Source organism: Pan troglodytes, chromosome 21 (assembly GCF_028858775.2).
Source record: "Pan troglodytes isolate AG18354 chromosome 21, NHGRI_mPanTro3-v2.0_pri, whole genome shotgun sequence".
Lineage (NCBI taxonomy): Eukaryota > Metazoa > Chordata > Mammalia > Primates > Hominidae > Pan > Pan troglodytes.
Window position 1 is genome coordinate 30,527,624 of NC_072419.2, and position 16,615 is coordinate 30,544,238.

Below are 16,615 nucleotides of genomic sequence, written 5' to 3' on the forward strand. Positions count from 1 at the left end.
AGAGTGGGGAAGGGACTAGGGTCTTCCTCAATCTCAGGCTTAATGATTGGGGGCATTTCAGCTCCACTTACTGCTCTGTCTTTCATAACTTTGTCCAAACCCTTTTTTGGGATTCTTCCAGAAGCAAAGGGAAGCACAGCGTTGATTACTCGCTGTGTGAGCAGTGCGTTCCCTTCTGTGCTATATGAGTACTTTGCTCACATCTTACATTTCACTTTACACATGTGTGTCAGGGTTTGGGAAACCAGTCTCGTTTTATCCTTGACATTATTTTTTGGCATCTTGACTGAAGCATCTCTATGTGCATGCACCCTCACTGACATCTCCTGGGTTCTCTGTTCCAGTGTCTTGTGGATTTTCTCCTCCCCTATTTCTGACCATGAAAGGCAGCATCCCCGCTGCCCTGCCCATCGGTGGCACTGCTCCCTGCAGTTCTCTGGCCAGATTCAGAAACCACAAAACCAGACCTTGTCTCCCTTTCCCCTTTCCAGCCCAGACTCAGACCCAGACCCACCCTATGCAGCCTGGGACACCCTTGCAATGGCTCCCAGCCTCCTCAGCTCTCTTGCAGCGCTTGTTATTGTAACCCAAACCCATTGCTTCCTTTCATACACCTGGTGCTAACCTAACCTGTCCTGATTCCCTTTCTCTACTTCTCGTGTCCTTCCAATACTTCAAAACTACATTTAATTCTCCATGTTCACATGAATCATGTATGAAAAGAAAAGCTATTGATTTATATTTTCTTTTTTGTTGTTTTAATGATATGCCTTCCTTCCCATTCTCATTTTTGTATATGGTTGCCTATTACAGCAAGTTCCTCAAAGAAAAATGTGAAGTGATGTCTGTGGCTTTGTATTATAAGGTAGATATCTTAAATTCCTTCTTTTAAAAAATAACTATATCAGGTCATTATTTATCTCTAAAAGAAGTAACTTTTATTAATAAACCTTAAGGCTCATTTGCCACTCTACCTACTCATAGGAACTTCTAATAAACTCATCTGTATAAGAGGAAACATCCTTGGCATGTCATGGGTCTTTGCAGAGATTAATGTAGTAAATAAGTTACATCGAACAGTTCCTAACTCTGCTCTAGTGACAACAGCAGCAGCTGGCCCCCTTGTCCTCATGCCCACTCCCTATACAAGAGTGGATTCTGTGCCCTTACTTAAGCATCATTGTCTCCTTGTGCAGTGTTCACCAGGACCCGCAGCGGGGTGAGTTTACTAAGATGGTGTTGAGTCCTGGTTCCCAAGGACGGGCCTCACAGCCTGTGTCAGAAAACAGCACAGGGGAGGTGTAGGCCCGAGAGGTGGGTTGTCCATTGCAGTCCACCTATCACCTTCTCCAGACAACACAGCGGGGCTGCTCTGTGCTAGGAGTATTATTGCTTTCTGAAATTGTGCAGGGATCTAGGCACTGCTCCTTTTAGTTTGAAATACTTTCCGACTGTAAGCAGTTTAAACTAGATAAACTGTATTTCCTTCCAGCTAAATATTCTCTCATCCTGTCTTCATAAAACCCATGCATGCAGAGAATCCAAAAATAAATCACGTAATGCATGTCACCTTCATTTCCCATTGCCTTGCAGCCCAATCAAACAAAAATTCCTTAAACACAGCCTTATTAAAGTCACTGCTTTGTAACTGCTGGGAATATGAAACAAGCAACAAGCAATTTAGTCTCACTTGAGGGACAGACCCCACCTTCTGGTGTTTGATTCTGTGCCCTTCCTATCTGAACCACCTTCCTTGACGATCTCTGCTGTTAGCTTAGAAGGAAAACACTACCCGTGATTGTTCTATGTTCCCAGCTGATTGGAGCTATGGAGGTGAGGTGTACTTGAAGCTGGAGAACCTCCTATGCTTGATATGTTTTATGTTTTGCAAATTCCTCTAAATACACAAGAATGCTAGTTGCTGAGACAGGCAGGACTGCAAGAACTTGGTATTTACCTAAGACCCTGTAGCACTTTTCTGTAACACTCCAAAATCCTGGCACCTCCTGGCCATCATCCTCACTGCTTCTCCCACAGAGTCCCAGTCAATCATTAACACCAGCCTCACTCATCGCTCAGCCACTCAGTACGACAATGATGGTGGGAACGCAGATCTGCTGTCCCTCTAATAACTGTCGAGTAGGAGATCGCAGAATGTCAGCCCCAGAAATGGCTCGCATATTTCCTGTGTGTTATTGCTTTTTAACCCAGATCATCTTGGAAGAGAAATAGCTTTCATTTATATTCTAAACTCATGCAAAGAGTGGTAAAGCTTGCTGATTCAAGAATCTGATTTATTTCACAGAAATTAACATAACCACTAAAATCAAACCCATTCCCTTCCCCAGTGTGGTTGCTAAAGTGGCCCAATTATGATAAAGAGAGTGCAAGAGTATGAGTCTCATTTTCTGCTCATCTATTTTATTTTGATGCCTTTATTAAATGCAGGAGGCACGGCTGCTCTGATGGGTCTCCTCCCTTCGCTCCTCTGGAACAGCCCTACCTTGCCATCAGCATCTGTTTTTTTTTTAAACAATGTGTCTTCTGATTTAAACAATGCCTTTCTTATTGTATTAAAATATACGTAACATAAAATTTACCATCTTAACCCTTTTAAAGTACACAGTTCAGTGATATTAAGTACATTTACATTGTTGCACAATCATCACCAGCCCCATCTCCAGAACACTTTTCATCTTCAAAACTGAAACTCTGTACCCATTAAACACTCCCCACTCTCCCCCTCCCAGCCCCTGGCAGCCACCATTCTACTTTGTCACGACGAATTTGATGACTCTAGCCACTTACATAAGTGGAATCATTGTGACTGGCTTATTTCATTTAGCATAATGTCCTCAGAGTTCATCCGTGTTGTGATATGTGTCAGAATTTCCTTCCTTTTTAATGCTGAACACTATTCCATTGTATGGAAATGCTACATTTTGGATACTGTCTTATTTCTCTACCTGTATTTCCTGGAAACACTTCCCACTTAGCATCTATACCCAAGCTCTTAGCTCAGGGTGTGCTTTAGAGGGAACACAAATCAAGGAGGATTTACATGTTTTTTACCCCTTTGAGGTGTTTTAGACCCTGGCTTATAAGTGAAATCAAAAAACAAGGTAAAGAAATGCTGAACATGAAAAAAAAATTCTTCTGAAGGAACAGAAAAGAATACCAGGGCTACTTAGAGAAAACTCAGGGCAACAGAGTTGATATAAGGGCGTGTAACTCATGGTAAATGCAAGGGGAGAGTCCACAGACTCAGCCAGAAGACACAGCAATCGTGAGTCGAGGCAAATGGATCAGGGTCCGTGGCTGGTGACTTCTTGGTGTGAGGGACCCAGAGGAGGCTCATTCCCAGCACAAGTCCCTAGAGAGCTGGACAACAGCTTAGGGCTCTACAGGGAGCAAGAACCTAGGCAAAGGTGATGGTTTTCAAGGACTCAGGTAGATGAGACAGGTGAGCAGCCTGCTCCAAAAGATTGGCATGAGAGTGAAATTTCTAATATTCTCCCCTGGCTGGTTCTCTCTTGGTCCTGGCTGGTGACAGCTGTGGCCACTTGGGGAAGGACTAAAGTGGCAAACCCATCTGAACTTCTGAAAGTTTCCCCCAAATGTTATATTTGCTTCAGTGGATTCCACGGTTGAGTCTACAAATATCAGAACTTTGGGTGTATGAGCTTGTGTTCTCTTTTCCCTTCTCTGAGACTGTCTGTGCAGTCCACAGTCCTAATGACCATCTTCCCATCCTTTGGCAGAGCGGCTGAGCTGCCACCAGGAAGAAAGGTCTTGTGAGTAGCTGCACAGTTCATCCCCACTGTAGATCACAGCTCAGGGCTTTTCCATGGAGCACTACTGATTCATTCTGGGTTGCCCCTTAGTTCGATTATGAGGTGCTCTGTGTAACACGGCTCTCTCTTGTAAGCCTGCTCTTTCCGAGACAGAAGAATGAAGATGTCCTCAATAAAGGAAGTGGATAATACTGAGCCCTTTGTGACATCCTTTACAAGCTGAGCATGTGCAAGCACAGGGGCAAGTGCTCCATAAACTACCAAGTTTAGTAGGGGTGAGGAGGTCCTACTAAAGGACTGGAGAGACCAGGTGAGTGCAGAATGAGAGGAGCTCCTGGGGGTTTATGTGGCAACAGGGGCCATCCCCTGGAGGTGGTGCAGATCCGACAACCCTGCATCCTTTAGCCTGGCTGTTCTTTCACTGTGACTTGGAACGGGGAATGAGTAGCCAGAGAACAAAGCCTTGTGGCAGCTGCTCTCACAGCCACACCCACATTCCCTGGACACTGACTGCTCTCAAACCCTCATGTGGAGTACTAGGTTGCATGCCGGTGACTCCCCAGGGTTTGCTGTCCCCACTCACAGGAAGTGCCAGAGCCCAATTCCCCAGGAGCAGCCTTCAGCCAAGGAGGATGGGGTGCTGGGTGGAAAACAAAATTGCCCTCTTCCTCACTTTTTCAGGCAAGTCTGAGACAAGTTCCACACCAACAAGCCCCCAGGTTGCATATGAGGTGCTCACAGCAGAGACCTGCTCATTAACTGCTTCCCCTCCTTCCCTGTCTCACTTTTTCACAAGTCATCTGTGTCTTCCTGGAAGCAGATGCTGGGAAGGAGTTAGAAGTGCAAGTAATTCCTTGAGGTGCATAATACCTGTAAAAGAAAACTGGGTGTGATTGTTAATACTGTCTGTTAATGTAATTTGATTGAAGGATGCAAAGTATTGATCCTGGGTGTGTCTGTGAGGGTGTTGCCCAAGGAGATGAACATTTGAGTCAGGGGTCTGGGAAAGACAGACCCACCCTTAATCTGGGTGAGCACCATCCAATCAGCTGCCAGTGAGGCTAGAACATAAAGCAGGCCGGAAAATGTGAAAAGACTAGACTGGCCTAGCCTCCCAGCTTACATCTTTCTTCCATGCTGGGTGCTTCCTGCCCTCAAACATCAGACTCCAAATTCTTCAGTTTTGGGACTCGGACTGGCTCTCCTTGCTCCTCAGCTTATAGATGGCCTATTGTGGGACCTTGTGATTGTGTGAGTTAATACTTAATAAACTCCCCTTTATATATATAGTTCTGTCCCTCTAGAGAACCATGACTATTACAGACTTTGGTACCAGGAGTGGTTCTAGAGAAACAGAATATTAAGAATGGAGTTTTTTCATTGGTTTTGGATTTCTGGAGTTGGCTGCTTAATATAATTAGATCCAAAAATGATAAGGACTCTACTTCTAATAGTATGGAGAACACTGATAGTCCTTGGTGTGAACTGTTTAGAGAGTTACGCAAAATAAATGCATCTGACACTCCTAATTCACCACTCACAAGAGGCAAGGAGTTTGGTGACTCTATACATAATACCTTTGACTATATGTGGAGAACCAAGGAACATAATGAAGCTGGTTGGTTGCTCCTAAGTTTGGTGGAAAAAGTGACAAAAGAAAATGATGAACTCAGGGATTCTAACTCCCAGCTTCAGAAGCAGATACTGAGGCTCAAATCTGGTAAGACTGCCCTGAGTGAGGGTCTTATCTCCTGTAGAGAAAGAACTAAAATTGTGGAAAAACAGACATAAGCTCTTATAATGCGAGTGGCTGACCTGCAACAAAAGGTGCATGCAGAGCCTCCCTAGGTGTCTACTGTTAAAGTGAGGGCATTGATAGGAAGAGAATGGGACCGTGCAACTTGGAATGGGGATGTGTGGGACGACCCTGATGACACTGGGGACACTGAGTTTGTAAACTCTGATGAACCTTTTTTTGCCAGAAGAAACAGCTTCCCTATCCCCAGTAGTGGCAACATCCCCTCCCCGACCCATGCTGCCATCAGCCTTTCCACCTTTGTCTGAGGAGTTAAACCCTGTGCTGCCCGAGGCAACAGTGATGATGGCCTCGAGGCAGTTGCCAGGCAAGATAATGTTGATTCTCCTGAGGAGCCACCCCCAACACCCCTGTTTTCTTCTAGACCTATAACTAGACTAAAGTCCCAGCGGGCCCCTAGACATAAGGTTGAGAGTGTGACCCATGAGGAGTTGCAGTACACTCGAAAAGAAGTGCTTGAGCTTTCTAATATATATAAGCAGAAATCTGGAGAACAGGCATGGAAATAGATATTAAGGGTGTAGGATAATGGTGGAAGAAACATAGAGTTGGATCAAGCTGAATTTATTGCTTTGGGCCCACGAAGTAGGGACTCTGCATTTAATATTGCAGCTTTGGGAGTTAAAAAGGGTTCTAATAGTTTGTTTGGTTAGCTGAAATATGGATGAAAAGATGGCCTACTATGAGCGAGCTGGAAATGCCTGATCTCCCTTGGTTTAATGTAAAGGAAGGGATCCAAAAGCATTGGGAGATTGGGATGGTGGAGTGGATTAGTCACTTTAGATCTACTTATCCCAACTGGGAGCATCCAGAAGATATACCTTTGACCAATGCCTTGCAAAATAGATTTGTGAGGGCAGCACCTGCATCTCTGAAGAGCCCTGTAATTGCTCTTCTCAGATCTCACAGTGGGAAAATACAACAGCCCAATCCAGGTAGGACTACAAATTGCCCAGACCCTTTAGGAATGAAGGTTTGGCTTACTCCACAAGGAAAAAAAAAGCACACACACACAACCTGCTGAGGCACTTGCTAAAGGCAAAGGGAATACAGAATGGGTAGAAGAATGTAGTCACCAATACCAGCTATGACCACATGACCAGAAGCGTGACCAGACCTTTTTATATATATAAAGGGGAGTTTATACGTGTGTGTGTGTGTATATGTGTGTATGTATATGTGTATATATATGTGTGTGTGTGTATATATATATATAAAATATATATATATAAAATATATATATATATATCCTATTAGTTCTGTCCCTCTAGAAAACGCTAATACAGTTGGGGAAGAAAACCTGACACCAAGTGCAGGGCCAGTGTTGGGCAGGGGGAGCCTTGGACTGTGGTGCTGACTGAGGAAGGCTCCGCCAACCCTGAGATTGCCTATTAGAGGGGTCCAATGCAGGGTGCACTGAGTTGGGCTGCAGCACCAGCCAAGTGCAGGCCGTGGCAGGGATGGCCTGCAAAGAGTTTGTCTGAGTAGAAAAGCAGGGGCAGATCCTGGTGGCAGCCACTGAAGGCTGCAGAAACCCGCCTTCCTTACAGCTGGGCAAGTTCTCCCTTGAGGGGAAGAGAGGTATTCCACAGTGCTCCCCACCACTGCTCCCTCCAAATCGCCACTCAAACCAATTCCCGCTCTGGATCCTTTCCTCAAGGTCTGCTTCTGGGGGAATGAGCCTAAACCAAACTTTAAGTTAATATTTATTATGCTTCATGTGCCCCACTGTGCAAGGTGCATATCCCTAAAAACTGTAGGTTCCTAATGAATGTGTTTCCTGCTCCCAATACGTTCATTCCAGTTTTTCTCCTGTGCAGTTTTATGCTGTACATAAAAATACATGAAGGGAGATTGCAGGATCCCTACTAGAGAAGCAGGGCCACTTGCAAATTGCAAGCAACTGAACTAACATGATGTAGAGGAATGCTGATATCTGTCACTTGCATGAATGTGTACTCTGAACAAGGAAGGCAAAGGACATGGGGCAGGCATGGAGGAGAACAACCTTGAGGTGGGTCATCACAGCCACAGTGCCCCAAGTGCTCTGAGTTCCAGCTTGCAAGGCTGTCCTGGGAGGTGCCTGTTTCTACTTCATTTTCCCTTTATGACACCCCAAATAAATGGCACAGCCAGATGCACAAGAAACAAACGACTTTTGAAGATTTACAGGATTTAAGATAAGCATCCTTGTATCAGGAAGCAATTGTATGAAAAAAATCAGTTAAGAGCAAGGTTTCCAATTTATATGAACACTCAGATTTGTCCCACAGGTTATTAAAGCCGAACAACAAGCTTTTCATTCTGCTTGGAGGCCAAAAGCCGCAAAGCTATTAACTTGCATACATCTTGTGTGCTTCAAAATTGAAATTAGCTTCTTTAATTGCATCAGCATAAAGCAAATATCTGTTCCTCAGAGGACCTGGTTTTAAAGGTAGCTTGAAATTAAGTGACCCCAAGGCCCACACAGATGTCATGACAGCAGCTATGAAAAGAGGTGATTTACTGTGTAATTGGGAGTGGTGCAGAAAAGTTGAAATAATGAGAGAATTGTTTTTCTTTGTGTTTTCTTCCTTATTCTCTGGATTTTATTTTCAGCAATTAAGTGCTGATTAGTTCCTCTACTGCCTGATGCTTTGAGATATGCATAACAATCAGCGAGCCTGCAAATTGAGTGGAAACGCCTAATTGCTTAGATAATGATCCCAACAGAAGCTGCTCCTCAGGAGAGGAACCGCTCATGATATTACCAGGCGGGGGCCTAGGTGTCCTCTTCTTCCTTTCTTCTCACCTGTCTCAGCACAGGCCAATTCCACCAGCAAAGGTGCCCAGCTCACCTGCTTGGTCCCCTGGAGAAATATTGAGGCCACAGGAAAATGGGGCCTGAAGACTGATACTCCCAGGAAGAAGCAAGACTGACAGCAAGAAGGAGACAAGGGGACCAAGAGCAACAGGAGCAGAAAAAGAAAGAGGAAGAGGACGAGGGAGGGAGGAAGGAGAGAAGGGCAAGAAAGATGACTTATTTGTCCACAGTGCCAATGACAGGTGCACCTTCCATCTTTCCCTACCAGGCCGATTGTTAACTTGGCATCAAACCAAGAGTATTCTTAAATTTGCTATTTGAAACATTCAATAACTATAATACAGATAACTTGCTTTTTTGTAGTGTTTTTCTCTGAAATATTTGTGATGATATCTTATAATTTTGGTGCACAAGTTTCTTTCATCTGGGTTACCTCTTTGAGTCACCCCATAGACCTCAAGGAAGTCAAGGTTATGTAAGAAATGATACTAATGAGAGGTCCAGGCAATTCTTGTAGGGGCTGAGAGGTATTTGCTGACTATCTTTACATACCAAAACTTAGTGCCTTAAAACACCATTAATTCAGCTCATAATTTTTGCAGATCAGGTGTTTAGGAAGGTCTAAGCAGTTCTTGGTTGGATTTCTCATGCTTGTTGAAATCAGCCTTGACTGGAGCTGCCCTCAGCTGAGATACTTGCACTGGAGGTCCAAGAACTTGCTCAGCTGATGTCCCCCTCAGCCTCTCCAGCATGGGGACCTTAGAGGAGTTACATTTTTGATTGGGCATCCAGGTTCCCTTGGCATGACCATCCCAGGAGAACCAGGTAGAAAGTTCATGCCCTTGACCTGCTGATGGAAGTCACACAATGCCCTTCCATTCTGCCTGTCCTTGCAGTGACTCTTTATGGTCTGCCCAGATTCAAGCGGGAGGCTCACAGACCTCTCAATAAAGCACCAATAAACTGCTGCCGTATTTTATTATCGCAAGAGACATTTGCAATGCAGTGATTGAAGAAATATGGCCCCAGATGAGTCTTGTCCCAGGACTAGAATCTTAGGTGTCCTAGCAGTATTCCAGGACTGCTTCTGTGCCCAAGTGCTTCTTGGCTCTCTAGGCATAAAACACACAGGACACTCCATCATGGGACCTAGTGTACTGCATTATTAAATAGAATAAAAAATTAGCCATGAAAAGAGAGGGGAAGGGATTAATCACACTCCTATGCTTACATGCAGAACTGCCCCCACTCTGGCTGAGTTGCAGCAGAGATAACCACTGTGTCACAGCACTTGTGATACTGCTGTAATTTATTATTTATGGTACACAAGTAGCATGCATGCATCTTTTCAGATATCATGTGAGGTACTTTTAAAACATCACATAGCTGCAGGCACTAGGCCTGCATAAAAGTAAAGCAAAATTACCCTCACTGTCAACCCAGCTGTGGGGATGGCTCTTGACTTTTAGAAGTACAAAGGTGGAGTGGCTTCTCCTTCTCATTAATCATTCTGGGAAGCCGTCATACAAGCAGAAACTGTTGTTCTCATTTTTATTAGTTTTCCCTATAGGGATTCAGACCAGTGATGCTTATCACCTTCTTTCCAGGATGTGAAGGGTCAATGTGCCTATTTTCAGCTAGAGAGGGATTAGAGATGGAGGGAATTTGGTATTACTGCTACAGAATTAGATCTGATGGAGCCGGACAGTTACATGACTGTATCATGTTTGGGATCATAGAGCCTACCTATTAAGACATGTGAGAAGTAGAGTGGAAATAGGAATATTTTTATACAATAAGTAATAGTAAAATTCATAATGATTATCAATATAATATGCACATACAATAAATAAAAATAAAAAGGTACCCAGGTGCACCATGAAAACACAGCCTCTTGTGCACCCTTGTGCCTTCCCCCAGACTTGCAACTTGTTCTGCCTTCTGGTGGCTACCACCACAGCACTAACTAATGTGCCCATTACGCTTTTTCGTTCATTCTAAAATAATTTTCAGACATCATCTGGTAAATTTCTGATTTAAAATTTAAAAAAATTAGCTCACCTAAATCATTTTATTCTCTCTTTTCCACCTCTTCCCAATTGTAGGCAGGCCTTCCATTAGTTACTGTGTAAATACAAGTAATATCATTAAATATAGATTTATGTTTCTATCAATTTATAAAGTATCTTTGGATTCATCTCTATTTCTGCACCCACTCCCAAACCTCTATCAATTGGATCTTTGTTAGGGAAGATAACATCTATTTTATATTCTGTACCATAGGTGATTTAAAAGTTCAAAACTAATAAACATACTCAATAAAATATGGCAAAGTAAGTGTGGTTTACCCCATAGCCAAGTACTGTGGTTGACTTACATTTCCTTCTCCAAGCCCAGAATCGTGGCCTGGGACAACACAGGCAGATATTTCTAGGAGAAAAATCAAGTTATACCCCCACTGCCCAGCAGACAACATCTTAGTTTGCTTCACATTTGAACCATAATGTTCTTGAAAATATTTTGCTTTGCCTGAAATTTCTAATTGCCTTTTGTTTCTTGAATCTTGTGCAGGTTCCACATTTTCCCAAATGTATGAGCCTCTAACCTAAGACATGTCCAAAAGTTCTTTACTTACAGGGACATGATCTAGGGGCTTAGAGGGCCCTGGAAAAGTCAGATAATATATTTTAAAGACCCAATTTTACACAAAAGAACAAAAAGAGGAAGAACTATAGCAGAATGCCACCGCTGTGGATTCAGACTTCACCTCCCTGCCCACGGAGATGATTGAAGGGGAAAAAGGACAGAACATGAAACTAACAAGCTTGAGGCCTTATCAGTGTCTATATTGGCAAATTGAGGAGCGATGCACTCCCCAAGGTGGGTAAGGTGGTGGAAATGGCACTGCTGAATCCCAGGCAGGTGTTTGTATACTGATGTTTGTCTTCCCACACACGAATGAAAAAGACCAGGTAGAGTGAGCTCCTAGCCCACCCCTCTCGCCCTCTCTCCATACCACCGTGCTTCCTCTGTCCCTGTTCAGCAAAGAGAAACAAACTGAAATGATCTGTGCATACATATTGCAAACAACAACAACAAAAAAAACAATGAACGCAAAATCAAATAAAAACATACATCAGAAGTGAAATTAACCAAAGGAGAATGAATGTAAACACACAGTTCTCTAAGATGCTCAATAAATCACAAATATCATTACTCCATAAAATCAGTTAACAGATAAATACGTACAGCTAATATGTATCAACTGAAAAAAAACAAGTTAAAAGATAAATAGAAATTCAGGTAGATATTATAAAATATCAGAGACAGACCCATAAATGCACTAATCAGGTTTCACGAAGATGAGAACAGAAGAAATAGAACAGAAATAATGTATCCAAATGGTAGTAAAACAAAATATTGTTGAAATGAGCAGCTGAGTCTTTAGACTTAGAGGCCACACCATTCCAGGCAACACACATACTCTGGAAAATGTGTGATGAGTGCCCTCCTTTAATTCTTGGGACATTTATCGGTCCCTGTATTTATACTTCAGTGTTTATGGTTTTTGAATATTTTGAATTGGGATTTCCAAATATTTTCTCCCATTTTCCATCATCTTTACTTTTTTATTTATAGTCCTAGAGGGCTTTGTCTTTCAGCCTTACCAATAATTTTATTTGAACTTCAGAAATACTAATTTTAACTACCAAGAATATTTTCTTGTCCTTGATTCTTTCCCCGCAGCCTGTCCTTGTCTTAAGGATATAGTTTCTCAAATACTTGTGATGATGTTTTGGAGCTTTGAAAATGATCTCTTTTGAATTATCTCAATTTCCTGCAAAATATGTTACTTTTGTCGGCTTTGGCTGTTCCCCTTGGAATTGTCGCCTTTCCTCCGCCTCATTGAGCAGAGCTTCCTTGAGGACTGGAACAATTCCAATAGCTCATCTCCACCTGTGTGCATCTCCCCTCACTCCAGCCACAGAGGTCAGCATCTCTCTGAATTTTGGTTTCGCCGTTCTCTTTTTTGAATACATAAGTCTAACCTTCATATATGTATGTTTAAGTAATATTTATTTTAAATTTTAAAAATATATTGAAATACTATTAAAGTATGTTTCTCCAGGGACCTATTTTTTATTTTTCCTCCCTTAACAAAGTGTTTCTATGATCAGTCCTTGTTGCTGTGTGTAGCAGTAGTTGATTTTCAGACAGGAAGCTCTTGTAAATTACTCTGGCCAGTGAAACAAGTAAAAGGGTACATGTGTCAGTTCCAGGAAGTGTTTACGAGTCAGCGCGTGATTTCCTGTGCTCACGCCCATGGCTGCCACATCTGGGGAAGCATGTGTTGACGTGGAGCTGCCACAAGATCAGCACCTCCTGGAGTGATGGGCTGCAGCCCCGAGAAGGTGGCCCTGGAGAGTTCTGGGAGCCAAAGCAAAAGTGGCATGAACAAGAAATACATTTTGCTGTGCCACATCAGTAAGATTTTCCAGCTATTTCTTAGCACAGGATAATCTACCATACCTTTTCCTTCCTTTCATTTTTGCGTCTGCAGTGATGGAATTCCATTTCACTTTTCTATACAGTTCACTGATTGTCTACCTCCACCTACGAAGCGGTCCTTTCCTCCCCCAGGGGCCTGCAGTGCATCTATTTGTGTGAGCCTGTTTTGGGCTTCCTTCTGCTCCATCATCAGCTCATCAGTCCTGAACAAATACCTCTGTAGTCTTCATTACTGCAGCTTAATAGTATCTGGTGTAGTAACTCTCTCTACTTTCTATTTCTTTTTCAGGACTGTCTTTTCCAACCTTACTTTACTCATCCATTAAGTTTTAGAAACCTACAACCACATACACAATGGAAAGCTTGTTGGGGTTTTGGTTGTGATTGCATTTGAGGAGCTTATCGTTACAATATTGAGTGTTCCTACTCATCGTAGCTGGGCTATGGGCTATTTTTCTTTTTTGATATATCTAAAGCATTACAACTTTTTGGAACAAAAGAATAGGATTTCTTGAGTTTAGGCAACCATCTGGAATTAGAAGTCTATTTGCAACAGTGTTTCACAGAGATAAACTCAGGACTCAATACCATAAAGCAAAGTACAGGGAGGAGAGGGGTTGGGGAGAGGACTAAGCTTCAGGTATTTTCTCTGTGTCGGATGCCCCTTGGGTGTCATGCATGCAGTATTTCAATTTATTCCCATGAAACCTCTATCTAACATGTAGCATTTTCTCCATGAAATCAAGACCCAGTTATGTTAAGCAAACTATCAAAGCTCAAACCCTGGTAAAAAGTGACAGGGCTAAGAATTGGAGAAGGCCACTTGGATTTCAAGCCAGGCTTCCCCAATATCATCATGACAAGTGTATTAAAGAAATTCGAAAGATTTTGCCTGGCTTTCTTGAGGTTGATGGATTGGCTTATTGTCTTGGCTAATGCTTTCTATCAAATTGTTAATTATTACAATAAATTTTATTTTTATTATTTATTTATTTATATTTTATTTTTTGAGATGGAGTTCCATTCTTGTTGCCCAGGTTGGGGTGCAATGGCATGACCTCAGCTCACTGCAACTTCTGCCTCCCTGGTTCAAGTGATTCTCCTGCCTCAGCCTCCCGAGTAGCTGGGATTATAGGCGCCCGCCACCATGACTGGCTAATTTTTTGTATTTTTAGTAGAGACGGGTTTTCACCATGTTGACCATACTCGTCTTGAACTCCTGACCTCAGGTGATCCACCTGCCTCAGCCTCTCAAAGTGCTGGGATCACAGGCGTGAGCCACCACGCCCGGCCTACAATAAATTTTAGAATAATATCCTGCATAGGCTGATAAAAAGTTTATGACTTTAAAAAGTGTCTATCCACAGGCCAATTTGGCAGAGATCAAGAGATACTTTGTCATCTTTCCATCAGCAGATGTTGGTGAACTTAACACTTGAAGGAATAAAACAGCAACAATGCTGTCAGTTCTGGAGAGGCTCACAAGATGGGCACAGCTGTTGCAATGTTTTGAGAAAGGACATTAGTTTCTTCTTAGTCTCCATCGTCATATTCTTCTTCCATAACCTAGGGGGCAATTTATTACCAGTAGAAATAAATTGCATTGTGTACCAGCTCTGGCTTTGAAGTTTTCATTTTCTGTCTGTGTAATAACATGCTATGATTATGTATGAACTTCTAAATGGGAACAGAGGAGACTTAATTCCATTACATTTCCCTGGAGAAAGGAAGTCTAATTCAGTTCATACACAAGGATTCTTCTTGTTATATAACTGTAGTGTTTGGAGCATTATTTTCAGAGTTGTTGACTGTGGCTTGATGAGATTTTATTTTATGTAGCCAGTCCAGGCTACCAATATTTGACTTAACTTGAGAGGCAATAATACAAAGAATTTTCTTCCTTCTGAACTTGTAAAATGTACCTGACTTTCCTGCCCCAACCCTAGGGGAATATGAATTTAGCTCTGATAAAATTTAGCATCTAAGTTAATTTTGCTCTCTCCTTTCCACAGGCTGAATGTTTTTCTACCAATGCATAAGATCTACCAGCCACAGACAGGCACTGTTTTTAGATGGTCTTGAGGCATCTCATTTTACAAAGGATATAGAAACAGACGGATGCTATATAGAAACTGGTGGAGTGGGGTGGAAGAGAAGACAGAAGACAAGGGTTATAATTTAATCATATAAACTCTGGATGCAATAACCAAGGTCTCCCCAGAAAGCTGTCAGTGTATACTTGTGTGGTGAGTAGATTTCTAATCAGCTCTAGAAGGGTGGCCAAACACAGCTAAACTGTGTCTTTTAGTAGCAGGAAAAGCATCTGCTATAGTTTAGATGTTTGTCCCCCAAACTCCATATTGAAATTTGACCCCCAATATTGGAGGGGGGCCTAAGGGGAGGTGTTTGGATCCTGAGGACAGATCCCTCATGAATGTCTTGGTACTGTCCTGGCAGTGAAGAGTGAGTTCTCACACTATCAGCTCCCTTGAGAAACTGGTTGTCATAACAAGCCTGGCACTCCCCATCCCCTCACCACGTGCTCTCTGCACACACGAGCTTCCATTCACTTTTCATCGTGTATGGAACCAACCCGAGGACCTCATTGGAAAGAGAGTGGATGCTGGCACCATGCTTCTTGTTCAGCCTGCAGAACTGGGAGACAACATAAACCTCTTTCCTTTATAACTTACCCAGACTTGAGTATTTCTTTGTAGCAATACAAACAGACAAAGCATCTGACAAGCAAGTTGTTCAATGAAGAGATTGTTAGAGCCTGGGGAAGAGTCATCATGTTCAATTGGTACAAGATGCAATTAACTAATATGATTTGGGACAGCTGTCTCCATTGAGGTCACCAGGGTGTCATGGAGTGAAGCTTCAGGAGGAAGAGCTGACTACTTCCTACCCTGGGCTCCATTTTTGTCAGGGCTCTACAGAGAGACAGAACCGACAAGATATAAAGAGAGGAATAAAACAAAAATCCAGATATTTCTATAAATCCGATTATTTGCCAAATTAAATGTGAAAGCTTGCCTCTATCTCTTTCCATTGTGTGCAGATATTTTGCACAGTGTGGATTTGGTCTCTAGATGTGAGTGTGCCCTGGACACAATGCATAGTAGACAGACATTGTGCTTCGTTGTAGACACTGTGCTAGGCACGTATTACACATTGCCCCAAATCCTTATCACAAACACATCAGGAGTATGATGGCCAAGGAGGAAGCTGTGGCTCAGGCCATTGAAGCTGTATATCCAGGGATCAACAGCCAGTAAGTGGGTGTGCTGACTCCCAAGGCCAAAGCCCACCTACTTGCCAGGTAACTTTCTAGGGATATGAAGGCATTCTATGTTATGATGGTGTGTGTTACATGAGTGTATCTGTCTACCAAAAGTGCGCTTCCATGATTTATGCAATCAGATATGGGATATAATGGTAACTCATGTTTTTACCCAAGGATTTTTTTATCACCATAAAACATCACTTCTACTCAGCTTTATTCTAATGATTTGAGGCAGAGTTTAAAAATCTGTCAAAATTAAATATATTTTTAACAAAGTGAAGACATCTAGACAAACAGACAATGGGGTAGGAAAGATGGAGCTAAAACCAGGGCTGAGTTTCATTCACAGATGGCTCGAGGTCCTACTCAATTACTAGAAATGGGCTAAATATTCACCTCTAAGCTTT